The sequence below is a fragment of the Coturnix japonica genome, chromosome 7 (genome assembly GCF_054131305.1).
Source record: "Coturnix japonica strain WE chromosome 7, WE-NBRP24, whole genome shotgun sequence".
NCBI lineage: Eukaryota > Metazoa > Chordata > Aves > Galliformes > Phasianidae > Coturnix > Coturnix japonica.
In genome coordinates, this window is record NC_140669.1 from 20884793 (window position 1) to 20897079 (window position 12287).

General features: G+C 37.1%; 1 long non-coding RNA gene across 2 annotated transcripts in view; it reads right to left on the reverse strand.

Annotated features, from left to right (window-relative positions):
* The window catches only part of LOC107316611 (uncharacterized), a 155178-nt gene extending 145800 nt beyond the window's left edge, over positions 1–9378 (reverse strand). For both annotated transcript variants that reach the window (XR_014948067.1, XR_014948065.1), the window contains exon 1: positions 9287–9378. This is a non-coding gene — a long non-coding RNA (uncharacterized LOC107316611). The remainder of the gene's footprint in view (positions 1–9286) is intronic.
* Positions 9379–12287: the final 2909 nt, after the last annotated feature.

The following is a 12287-nucleotide window of genomic DNA, read 5'->3' on the forward strand; positions in this document are numbered from 1 at the left end:
TGTTTGTTTTTTAAGTTAATAGAGCTTCAACAGATCACAAAATTAATCTAGATATTAGCAAAGCCTGTCCAACCTTGCAAGTATGGCTCTAGCACTTATGGCTTATGTATGTCCCAGACTTCCGCAGCTGGAACTAGCAGGGCACTATTTGGGCCCCTGAGGTAACTGCGCAGGGGTCACCTGGGAGCACAATCCAGGCATCTTTGGAGAATCTTTCACAAAATCCTACCTGGCTATACATTTTTCCTGAAAAATACAGAGATCTCAGGTTTTATGAGATCTGTAAAATTTAATAGATAAATTTTTCCTAAAAAAAAAGCATGCTACAGCATTTGTGTTAGAACAACTTTTAGTTAACAGACAGAGTGAATTAACATAGTCCACTGATTGGCTTGCACTTTTAGATAAGAAAATACTTATTTACAGTCTTTCATCTGCTAACATAAGTGGTCTCACTGATTTATCTGGCCCCTTATTGCTTTGTTACACAAGCACCATTCAAGCTGCAAATTACCATGGAATGTTATATCATGTTCATCTTTTCTAAATTAACATACTTCCGTACAGCTCTCTCGTTAATGCAAGGAAAGCATGGATTACAGTCTTCCCCATTGAGTGTAACATGGGGAATGCTCCATCATAAAATACCAGTCTGGAACATATTTGGCAGACTTATGATGATGCCGTTAGAAAATGTTGATCTAGAAAAGCCATTTCCAGCATTGTCATGCAGGCTACTTTGCCACTGACAAGGGAATTCCCAAGAGCAGCCATCTCAACTGCATGAACTGCAAGGAACTTAAAGCGAATTGTTGGATGTGCAAAAGCAAGCTTTCATAAAGGCCACATAAAACTAGCTACTGATATTTTACAATTGTAAGTAGCGGCACCAGGGAAGCTTCACCTAAAACATCCATGTGGATGGATAGGATGGCTCTGCTCCTTCATGACTTCAAGGTTGATTTATTCAGTCTCTGCCCATTCAACAATTTCATCTAACTTGACAACTAAGAACATCAGTACTGTGGCAGTAATAACATAGCTTTTATTGCTAAATTCTTTCCTCAGGCACCCAAACCTGGGCGGTTAGGGAAATTTAAACTGAAATGCTGACTTCTTAACTTCCTAACAGCACTTCAGTCCAGCTCAAGTAGGGAACTAAGTTGTAAAATTTTGATTGTTTCATCAGGTAATGACCTTCTTAGATAGAAAAGGCCATTTGAGCCCACTCTGGTGTTGGCCTGCAGTACCAAGAGAAGTAGAATACGCTGTAGTAGTTAAGTGAAGGCATCAAACTTATCTGTTCAAAATGTGTTTGATATCAGAAAGTGTTTTGAATTATGCAAATAAAAACTTTTCCATAGCTCAGCTAACACTGTTGGAAACTACACCTTGTTTGGAATTACAAATTAACCAAGTTGTTTCTTTAAATACACATAGATTGTCTGTAGAGACTTAACTGTCATACTAGGTTACTCTAAAGTTTGAAGACAATCTGCAGAGGCTTACCCCTACAGTTCTGTATGGGGTTCAAAAGGGTCTGCATAGTTAAATATCACTCAGTGCTTTGACAGTACGTAATGCCCTTAATTCCTCATGCACAGGTCTAATGTTGGCTGTGGAAAACATCTGCTTCTCCTCATATGTAATAAGAGGAAAAGAAGGAAAAATGAAAAAAACAAAAACAAAACACAACAAAGATCAGAAACTAGTAGTAGAGTTGCAAAACCTTGGCTCAGAACTTAAGCAACCACACTGTCACGGGACATCCTTTTCCTGAGCTTTCTCCACTTTACGTTTCTAATATTTTAATGCTAATCTGCTATTTAATTCTCTTCTATTGAGCAGCAACAGATATTCTTATTAGTACTGAATAATACACTCTGGAGTGGAACTGTTTGAAACTGTGAACAAGTAACTAAGATATTTGAAGGATCATGCTGCTATGTTTAGGAGTATCAGCTTATTTATTTCCAGTCAGTCACTGGAAAGTTAGTGGAGCAGCATCAGCTTGGTTACTCAGTAACACAAAATCTCTAATTTAACTACTAAGCAGAACATGCTTGGTTATTAGATATCTATTCCTATTGTAAGACTTCTATTTCATGATGCATACACACTTGCAACATTCAAGTCCCTGCTCCACGACTTGAAAATCAACACAGTGCTTGCCTCACAAAATAGCAAGTCCACCTAGACGTGGCACCCCCAACTCCAGCTCAATCTTCTCCATAGACCTGAACTTCTCTAGTTCCAGGGTCTGGTCTTTAATATTTTTCTGGATTGCTTAAATAATTTGAAATCATATTACTACATAATATTTGTTTATTCAGCACAAACAGTGGTAATTTAATACAGTAGCTGTCCAGGCTGTATGTTTTTATATTTAACGAAGTAACTTCACAAAATTGTTTATGCTGTATGTTCTTATGTTTTGTTGTTATATAACTTAATTAACATATAAAACAATTGCTATAGCAAGCAAGAAATTAGACATTTTATTACAGGTAATTAATGAAATTAAATAAGATATTACCTCCTAGCTAATCATTTATTTGAAGATGAAATACCTTCCTGTATCTTTTCTATTTCTCTTGCCATCAAATGCTACTGTGCAGTAATTACAGGATGAAAAAAACTGTAACAAATAATTGAGGAGACACTAGATCAGCCTCAACATTCACTGACATGTTTCTTTATCATAGTCCAGCCCAGTACTAGAATCATACATACAGCAGATGTCATCTGCACATTTTTCACATAAGGTAGAATGTTATCACATAGATAAGCCAAACTATCTGTAATAATGCACGTATCCCGCATTATTGCTTACATAATGATTCAACTTCAGAGAGAAATTGGATTACTGTAGGTAACAGGGAATGTATCTTGGATAAATAAGCTGCATTTAAGTTCAAAACTGAAATGACCTGGACAGCGTTGGATTTCTTGAATATACATGCTGATAGCTTTATGTATTTTGGAGGGCTGCAAGTACCGAAAATTTTATGTCAGACTTTTAACTTGTTCCATTTCTAACACGAGGGTTTGGTAACAAGTCCAGACCTTCAGGTTAGATAAGCACTCCTGCTTTTTCAAGCCATGCAATTTGCTATATTGTTGTCCAAACTAAAATGTCTGTTTGACAGCATCCACGGTCATACCTAAAGTTAACTCTGACACAATCTTTGAAAACACCAGAAAAAAGTTGTACACCAAAGATCCTGAATATCTTCCTCTGTCTCATTTTCTTACATATAATGTACTCCAACCTTCAGAAACCAGCCCACATTAACATATACATACAGTAATTTCTTTGTTCTTCACATATATGATTTCAGACATAACTTCTATTTATAAATACTCTTCCTTTTTAATAATAGCTAAAGCAATGTAAGCCTTCATCTCCCCACAGTCAGCCAAAAATAAATTTGGTACTGATTACACTCTATTTTTACGTTTCTACCCAAGATAGACAGAGTATTGGTTGTTTTTTCTTCTGTGTGATAAGAGAACAAAAGACTTTGGATACACATGTATTATACACACACTTGCACACAGACATGTTGTTTTCATTCTTTAAAAGTTTTACCAACATTTAGCTAGTACACAAATCACACTAGACTTACAACAAAGAATATATTAACTAACTACATAGAAAGAGATACTAGGTTGCATCACTTAAAAGCTCACAGAAGCTAAAGGTGTGATCTAAAACAAGTGACAAAATATTACCAAAGTATGAAGTAAGAAAGTAATCATTTTTTCAAGTTGGAATACGATACAAGATAGCAGAACCCTTCATGTTCTAAAACATGAAAAATAAGTAACAAACTTCATTTTCCTGAAATATTCTAACCTTTCCCATAAGCCTCTGTCTCTCAGCCCAGCCATGCCTCTGAATGGAATCCCTCACAGAGTTCTTCTTCCCCATTTGGGCTTAGTTTACATCAGGCTTCTGGTTACCAGAAGCTCCACAAAAAGATCCTACACAAAGCACTGCTGTTGTGTTGTGAAAGAAAACTGCAACTGCCTTACATGGATACCAAGTACAAAGGGAAACAAAGGACAAAGAAGTAAATATCAAACTTATCTACTTACATGAACTGTAAGTGAAAATACATCTGCATATTCAGTGGAAGAATTACTTATAATTAGATGTGCAACTAGCTTTTCAACTTGTTGCAGCTCTTAGCCCTATTTGGAGTTTATGATGTTCCAGAGAACATCAAAGTAAAATTAAAATCATATGCAACTATTTATTTCTCAACAAACTGTCCAGAACTATTGCAGCTTTGTACAACTAAAGTCTCTAGAGTTCTCACTTACACCCAGGTTCCTTCAGGAAATTATACCCCATTCCTAGGGCGTACCAGAATGAGAATGCTACTAAATACTCCAAATCTTCCAGGCTGCATGGAAGACTAAAATGACATTTTTTCCCAGGGTATTTTCCAAGAAAAAAAATCAGCTGTGCACACTATGAGGCAGCACAGTTTAAGTTATCTTGGATCACAGCTTATGGAAGCCAGTAGGGAAAAAAAAAAAAAGGAAAAAAGAAAGCAAGTGATAAGAAAAAAGAAGCACTGGCAAAATTATTATGAAAAAGGACATACCATCTCTTACCCTCCTTTACTTTTGAAAACATTAATTAAACTGGAAAATTATGTGTTTTGTTGTGTTGGTTTTTTTTTGTTTTTTTTTTAAGTCAAGACTTTCTGAAGATGGAAATAGATATTGTATTGTTTGAAAACAGCAGCATTCCTAGCACAGAAACATTGTCATTCTCCTATTGGGAATTTTAAGATCAGCTGCTACATAATTCTCCCTAGTTTGTACAGGCTGAACTGCTGATTTGCTGGCACATTCCTTAGTACATTTTACATAGCATAGCATCCTCTCACCTTGAATAAAAGCGTTTGCAAGACAAGAACCTTTGTTCTGTAACATTACTGCAAATACAAGCAAACTAGCATGTATGCTCTTTTAAGTATGAGGAAGTTGAAGAAATTAAATGAATTAAAGTCTGCTTCTAGAAACACCAGAGAAGACTAATCAAATAGAAACTGTTCATTGTAATTGCTGAGAATACATTTGCCATTTCAGCCCCTTCTGAGATGGTTCAAGTATTGGCAAATTCATTTTGCAGGTCTACAATACTAACAGATAACTTCCAATTTTCCACAAGTCCCAAAGAAAAACAGCCCTTCCTTTAATTTTCAATGTGACCAAAAGAAGCGTGACTATTTGGGGTTTATGCCCTACAGATGGGTCTAGTTTTGCTGAAATGTACAGACTTAATTCAGTAAGCGCGTTTTTATTTGCTGTTTAAAATCTATTCTGTATAAAAATAGTTGGGGAAAAAAAAAATGTATATACCAAATAGAAGATACGAGCTCCTTTTTCTTATTTTTGAGCCATCAAAATGCAGGAGCCTGGGTTAAAATAATAATTTATTTCATATTTTCCATATGCATAAGAGTTTATTAATTATTAATTCATGTAGCTGATACAATTTCCTAAATGCTTTACCTTCCTGGTATTGCTGTAGTATGCTATGTGATATTAACCCAAGTGTAATTATGATACAATTTCATTATCAGGGAAATAAATACACAGTGGAGTGATGAATACACCTCACAGAATATGGAAAACAAAGTATGGTTCCACTATTTTTAACTGTATAGTCAGGTTGTGAATTTCCTGCATTGAAAGGTCACAAAACTGAGGAAATACTTTGCAGAAGCAGAGTTTTGGCTTTTGGATTCAGATTGCCAATGCATTCAGATTACAATTCGTATCAGGTATGAAAGAGTATAAATATCAATATAAAAAACATAACTGAGATACAATAGTTTATAGCACAACTCTTTCTTTGGAAAACAAGAAATCCCATTTCTGAGCTTCCAGTAGATAGAATGAGCTTTCAGCTCTGAAGCTACAAAAAAACCAGTTTCAGTATGGATAGCAAAGCATGCTTAACCTTGGCAGTCCATTCAGGTACAGAGCCCATAAAAGGAACAGAAAGATTTCTACCGAATACTATTTCTCTAATATCAAATGACAAAAATAACGGCCCAACAGTCTATCATGCAGCCAACCTTCAAGTCAAGGATAGCAAAAGAAGAGATGAGATCAGTTCAAAAGATAGGAGGGCAGATTTGTGAAATATGGAACAAAAGACAAACATTACCAAAAAATAGTTGTATGTTACACCTACATAAGTTTTAGCTTTCAGAGTCACTCTATAACAAAAAAAATCATCCTCAGTCATGGTTTTGCTTATGAACAGCTGAAGCCTTGCCAGTGACTAATTTCTCTCTTTTCAGAAATCACTTTGAAGATGAGATTTTACTCTGGAGCTGCTGCACGGATCTGAAAGGGTTACACATGACTTGCACTTGGGAGTTCCCCACAGCTGTGGGACATTATTTTCAAACTGCTGTAAGCAGTCTGTTTCATTAGGTATTTTGTCCTGCTCCCTCTGACCTTCATAAATTCATGCAAAGCTCTCACTTCAGTCAATGACACTTTTGTGGAAGACTAAAACTACAAGCCCAACTTGTGGCTTGATAAAGTTAGACTTCATTCCAGTATGTTACAATGCAGCATCTATACCACACATGTAAAAGAAACAGTTTTCTTCTTGTTAGAAAGAAAATAGAAGTTTCGTAATGTGAAATAATGGCCAACTCCTAGCACTTGTTTAAGTGAATGTAATTTATATCCCGCACAGCTTTATACATAGGCTGGACATGATATTTACAATTCTTCCAACACTGTCTGAATTTAAACTATGTTGAAAAAGACTTCAATGCCTTTAAGTATTCTTTGTCTTTAATGTTTCTTCTTTGCTAGACAGAAGATCCACATTTGCATGCTAACTTCCTCTGAGTTTCATTTCCAATCCTATACGATTACTACATTTATATGAGATAGTGATTATAGCATAAGAGATCACTGAAATACAAATGTTTTCAGACTTTAGGGAGTTGTATGTTGTTCCTCACTGCATCTGTTAAGATCTTGTAAAAACTGAGCCAGATGCTGCATGGTATGCAAACACTCGCAGTTGTAGAGATCATATGTGCAAAGACCACAAAAATACACTCCATAAAGTAACTGCGATTATGAACAACATGATAGGCAGCTAAGATTGAATTCTGTCCATTTAAATTGCATAATCCACAGAAATTTATGGGAGAACTTCAGCTGTCACTAAAGCTTGCCTTACTTGAGAACAAAATTGCTCTTAAATATTTGATGTCAGCAATAGAGACAAGAGGAGAGGAAAAATATTAGAAAGAGAAATTTGTGTTTAATGCTCAAGGAATTATCAGAAATAATTCACCAGATTCTTAGCTAGTGCAAATCAGTCTAATTCTACTGACCTCTAATCTCCCATCATCTCTCAGGCACATGCTATTTAACTTTGAGTCACAGAATAAGAATTTACTGTTTGCCTAAAAGACTGTATTGCTACACCTTAGAGATTTTACTATATGGATTTCTGTGATTTACTGTGATATCATTCTCCACAAGTCACAACTCACTGGAAGTTCTGTTAGCAGTTACAGCTTAAGATGGTAAACAGTTACAGATATGCGTGCATCTACTGAAGTCAGATCTTGTGCTCAACTGATTAGATCCAGAGTTGCAGTTTTGATCCAAGTGCATGAACTACGCACTACACTTCATTTGTGCTTATGAGTCTGTCCTTCAGATACCAGCTCAGACATAAATGGGCCTTTCCCCACTTTTAAGCAGTACAGTGCTTCCTGCATTCTCTCTTTTCAGTAATCACAGCACTACAGGAAGCTCATGACTTTGCTATGCTGTAGATTTTAAAGAATGCATAAGTACCTGTTTGAACTCACTGAAAGTCTTTAAATAACAGTATTTTCTCTCTCAGGGTGAAGCATGTGGAGCAGTTGTGTATAGATGTTGCTATAGGTATGGATATATGTTTAGAGATAACATTTGGTATTTAAAGCACTCACTACAGTAGCACTCAAAGAAATAATGATTAAAGTGAAACGCTTTTGTTGCAAGAGGACATCAATATGGTTGCTCTAAAATTGATTGCCAATACTTCACAGTACTTTGCCTTTTCTTTTGTAAAAATGAATATAAACAAATAGGACCAGCAAGCAAAAACTACCCTTAACAGAAAAACAAACAAACACAAAACACCTGTTCTGGAAGCAGTTTCTAGAAGAGCAAATCAGTACAACAAGCTCTGGCAAACACAATCATTTGCACTGAGTTTCCATCAATCACTTCACAGTATTAAACATGGAGACCCTTGGAAAGCAGCAGTCCTTCCTTGACCAAGTCAGTGCTCTAGTATAGTATCATCTAGTATCATTAACTTTTGGGATTATTTCACTGTTCTCTGTTCATCTACAAGAGGTTTTAAGTCCAACAACATAGGAGACACTGCAGTCTCCTGATTATTTCAGAAGCAATGGACCAACTATTCCATGAAAAAGGTTGGAGATTTCTAAAATTAAAGAAAAAAATAAAAAGGAAAAAAAACCAAAACATTTTATGGGTCTACAAATGTGAATGACCTTATACTGGAGCTAAGTTGTTTTTTGGTGGTTTTTTTTGTTTTGTTTTGTTGTTGGTTTTTTTTGTTTGTTTGTTTTTTAGCAGAGTTGTACCACTACTCCAACACAGCTTCCTTAATTTCTAATTTCAAACACTGAATTACAAACACTGCCCCTTTGGCAACACATAGAACTACTTGATTTCATTATCTTCATAAATAGGACCATATTACATATTCCAGACCTTAACTGTGAAAGACCAACAAAAGTCTTCTGAAAATATAAGATCACATCAACCCAGGTTTTGGATATATGAATTCAAAATTAGATGTTTCTGGCCCCAAAATTTGTAAGTTCATATTTTCACACCTCTACTCATACTGTAGAAAATTAAGGCGGTGGTGCTGGTGAGTCATTAGATCCTTCATCCACTTTATCTAAAATTGATACAACCTCACATATTTAGGACAAGATCCTGGGCCCTTTTCAAACTCTTCCATCATAGATAAGCCCTCTGTGGAGTACAGGATGGATTCTCATGGAGAAGATGTGATAAGAAGGGGCTATCAGGCAAGATCACAAGCTATAACATTGAGTTTGTAATAGTTATCAGCCCCCAGGGACACAGGGAGATATTTGCACAAGCAAGGGGTGGGTCCTTTCCTTACACACAGCATGAGAAATCCCAACACAGTTTGAAGTACGGAAAAAGTAAATAATATGTCATTTCTTACCTCCTGACTTAAAAGAACAAACTTGACTTTCCAGCAGGTACTCAATATTGGAATCATCTGTCATCAAAACTCTCACAGCAAGCAGCTCCCTGAAATAATGATTTAAAAAAAAATAATTACACTTTAGGAAACTGAATTTAAGGAAGCACAATGTAATGACGTCATTTAAATTGTGATTCACTTATACCTTGAACGTTGCCCTGAATATTGACTATACTTAGATTTTTACAGAACCACTCCCCTGGGCCCCTTATACCACAAGGTTTCATTGTAGGTATGAAAGATGACTGAATCTCTGTGGCAAGCTGACCACTGCAGGCTGCCTTATATGCCCATCCAGCTGCTCTCTCACTTTCCCTCTTTCACTTCCCCTCACACCCACTTTACCTCTGCTCTTTCCTCCTACTCACATTTCTCACCTGCTCCAGTGCAAGTCCTCTCCATGGGCTGGGGTCCTTCTGAAAAATTTTGCTCTAATGTGAGCTGGCCATAGGCTGCAGCTCCTGTTGGGAGAACTGCTCCAGCACAGACTGCAGCTCCTGACAGAGGAGAACATATCCTAGCACAAGTCCTTGCTGCAGTCACAAGTCCTGTCAGTAAAAATCTGCTCAAGCAAGGCCAAAACCTCTGTGAGGAAGAATACAGCACACAGCATGGGCACTCCAAAACCATAGTGTCTGTGACAGGAAAACATATCACAAAGCAAATCTTCTCCACCATCACAGTTCCTGTCGGGAGAACTTGCTTCAAGATGGCTCTCTAGCACCATGCCTTTTGTCAGTAAAACTCTGCCCCAGTGTGCATTCTCCAAAGCCACAGTCTCTGTCAGGAAAACTGCTCCAACACAAGCTCTCCGCAGTAGCATTTTCTATCAGAAAAACTGCTCCAGTGCAGCCTTTCCCAAGCCAGAGCTCCTGGAACCGATTCCAGCAGTACAGAAATCTGATATTTTTCTCTCTACAAGCTACAGGAAAATGCCCCTTCTGTAGTCTCCACAAGAGCTGTAAGAGAACCCTCACCCAACATCCTTCTCTGATCACATTACACAGAATCATGCCCCTCACTCACTTTATTTGTTTTCCCTCCCCACCTGCACAGCACTCTGCCCTTTGTTCTCACTGAAGCACCAGCTGCTTTCACTGATTGGCCCACCCCCAGCTGGGAACCGTTGGAACCACCCAGAACCATCTAGGAACGTCTGGAACTGTGTGTTCAGCACTCTCTGCCTACTGCTAAAATTGAGCTGTGGGAGCCCAAAACAACCATTCAGCAAGCAGTTGTGACGGGCATGTGGCCACTACACAAAGAGTTAGGATAGGTCTTGCTTCTCCAGCCCAGGAAATAGTGAGAAGTGCAAAGCATGGGGAACACATGAGAACTGATTATCTCTCAGGCCTTCTGAAAGAAGAGCTCAGGGAGAGAAAATACCACTGAGGCAGGCCAGCTTCAAAACAAGTATTAAGGGCTGGTTCTTCATACAGAAACCAGTGAAGCCGGAGTGGAGAGCATTTTTTGGGTGCCAAGATCAGGAAAGTATGATCAGAGGAAATATCACCACCTTTTTCTGCTTGTACTGCAGCAAAGCACCTGCCCAGCAGCTCCCATGACAGGAAGGCTGGCCTAAGCACACTGCTGACCTGAACCAAATCACCATTCTCAGGTATTTAAATCACTAACAGATACCACTACCTATTAAATATAGCAATGCTCCCAGGTGTACCAAAAATCAGTGGAGCAGGTATTTTCCCAAAATTCGCACAACTCAGATCACATTTTAGTGTTCTCACAGATTTTCTTTGTTTAACAGAAGACAGGATTATTACAGACATTGAGTTTTCATGCATGCAATGTTGATTTGAACTAGCTAGAACATTTTATTACAAACTTCTAGATTTTAAATTCTCTAAAAGAATTTTTACAAATTAAGAAGGAATGCAATTCAGTTCATAAATTAGCCCATCTCTTTGTACCTTCTGTGAAATTCTCTAACCAATACAAACTTTAACAGTGAATCTCTAATAAGAATATTCAAGTATGAGTTGACTTTTATGTGCACTAAAGTTCAAGTCTGTGCCATAGCTGAATATATGCTTCCACACTCTTCCAGGACACGGGTAGTTTTCTGAATCCTTTGTGATATGGGACCTCTTAAAGAATAATTTTTACTGTCCATACTGTTCCTATATAAACATTTATGCATGTGGCATAAGATAACTGATACATGTGCTTTTATAGTCCTCTCCCACAAAGAAAATGATTATCGTGTTTAGTTGGAGGCAAACCACAAATATGTGGAAGATGGGCACACTGCCTTCCCTTAGCTTTTGGAAGTATTGTTTCAGGAACAGGAAAAATAGCTTGGTAGATAATATTCCTTTCTTAGGAAATTGCTGATCTTTCACAACTTTAACATATTGCTGCTTTAATAAGAAGGCTCTTTTGCAGATTTCCCTTCTTAAAGAATCTGTTGTATTATTGTAGCACACTTTAGTTTTGTAAACTATGCATCTTAGCAACTTGAACACCAATATTCTTTGATAACAGGAGGAGCAATGCAGTCCGAACAGGCTTTACTGTGAGACACCTCCTGCTCTTGTGTGATAAGCACTCAGTGAAAAAGAAAGCAATTTTCACACCCTATCCTTGTCTATATGGGATACATATTATATATATTTTTTTTCAATAAGTTAATGAAAGAATGTAAGAGTATAAGAGAACAAATGATCCAGGTTCACTTTGTAACAAAAGACATACCTCCCCAAATATGAGATTAAAAGACGTATATACATAGATCATAGATGTATTTTGGGCATTGATTCTGCAGTGGCCAAGTGGCCGAAAGTTTAATTGCATTTCAAACACATCAATTTATGATCACAACACTTCAGAAAAACAAGAGAGATAATTAGGACATGTCAAAATCAAAGCCAAAAAAAACCCCAAAAAACTAAATAAATTGCACACGCTACTCCAAAACAGAGCTAAGACAACTCACAGAAAC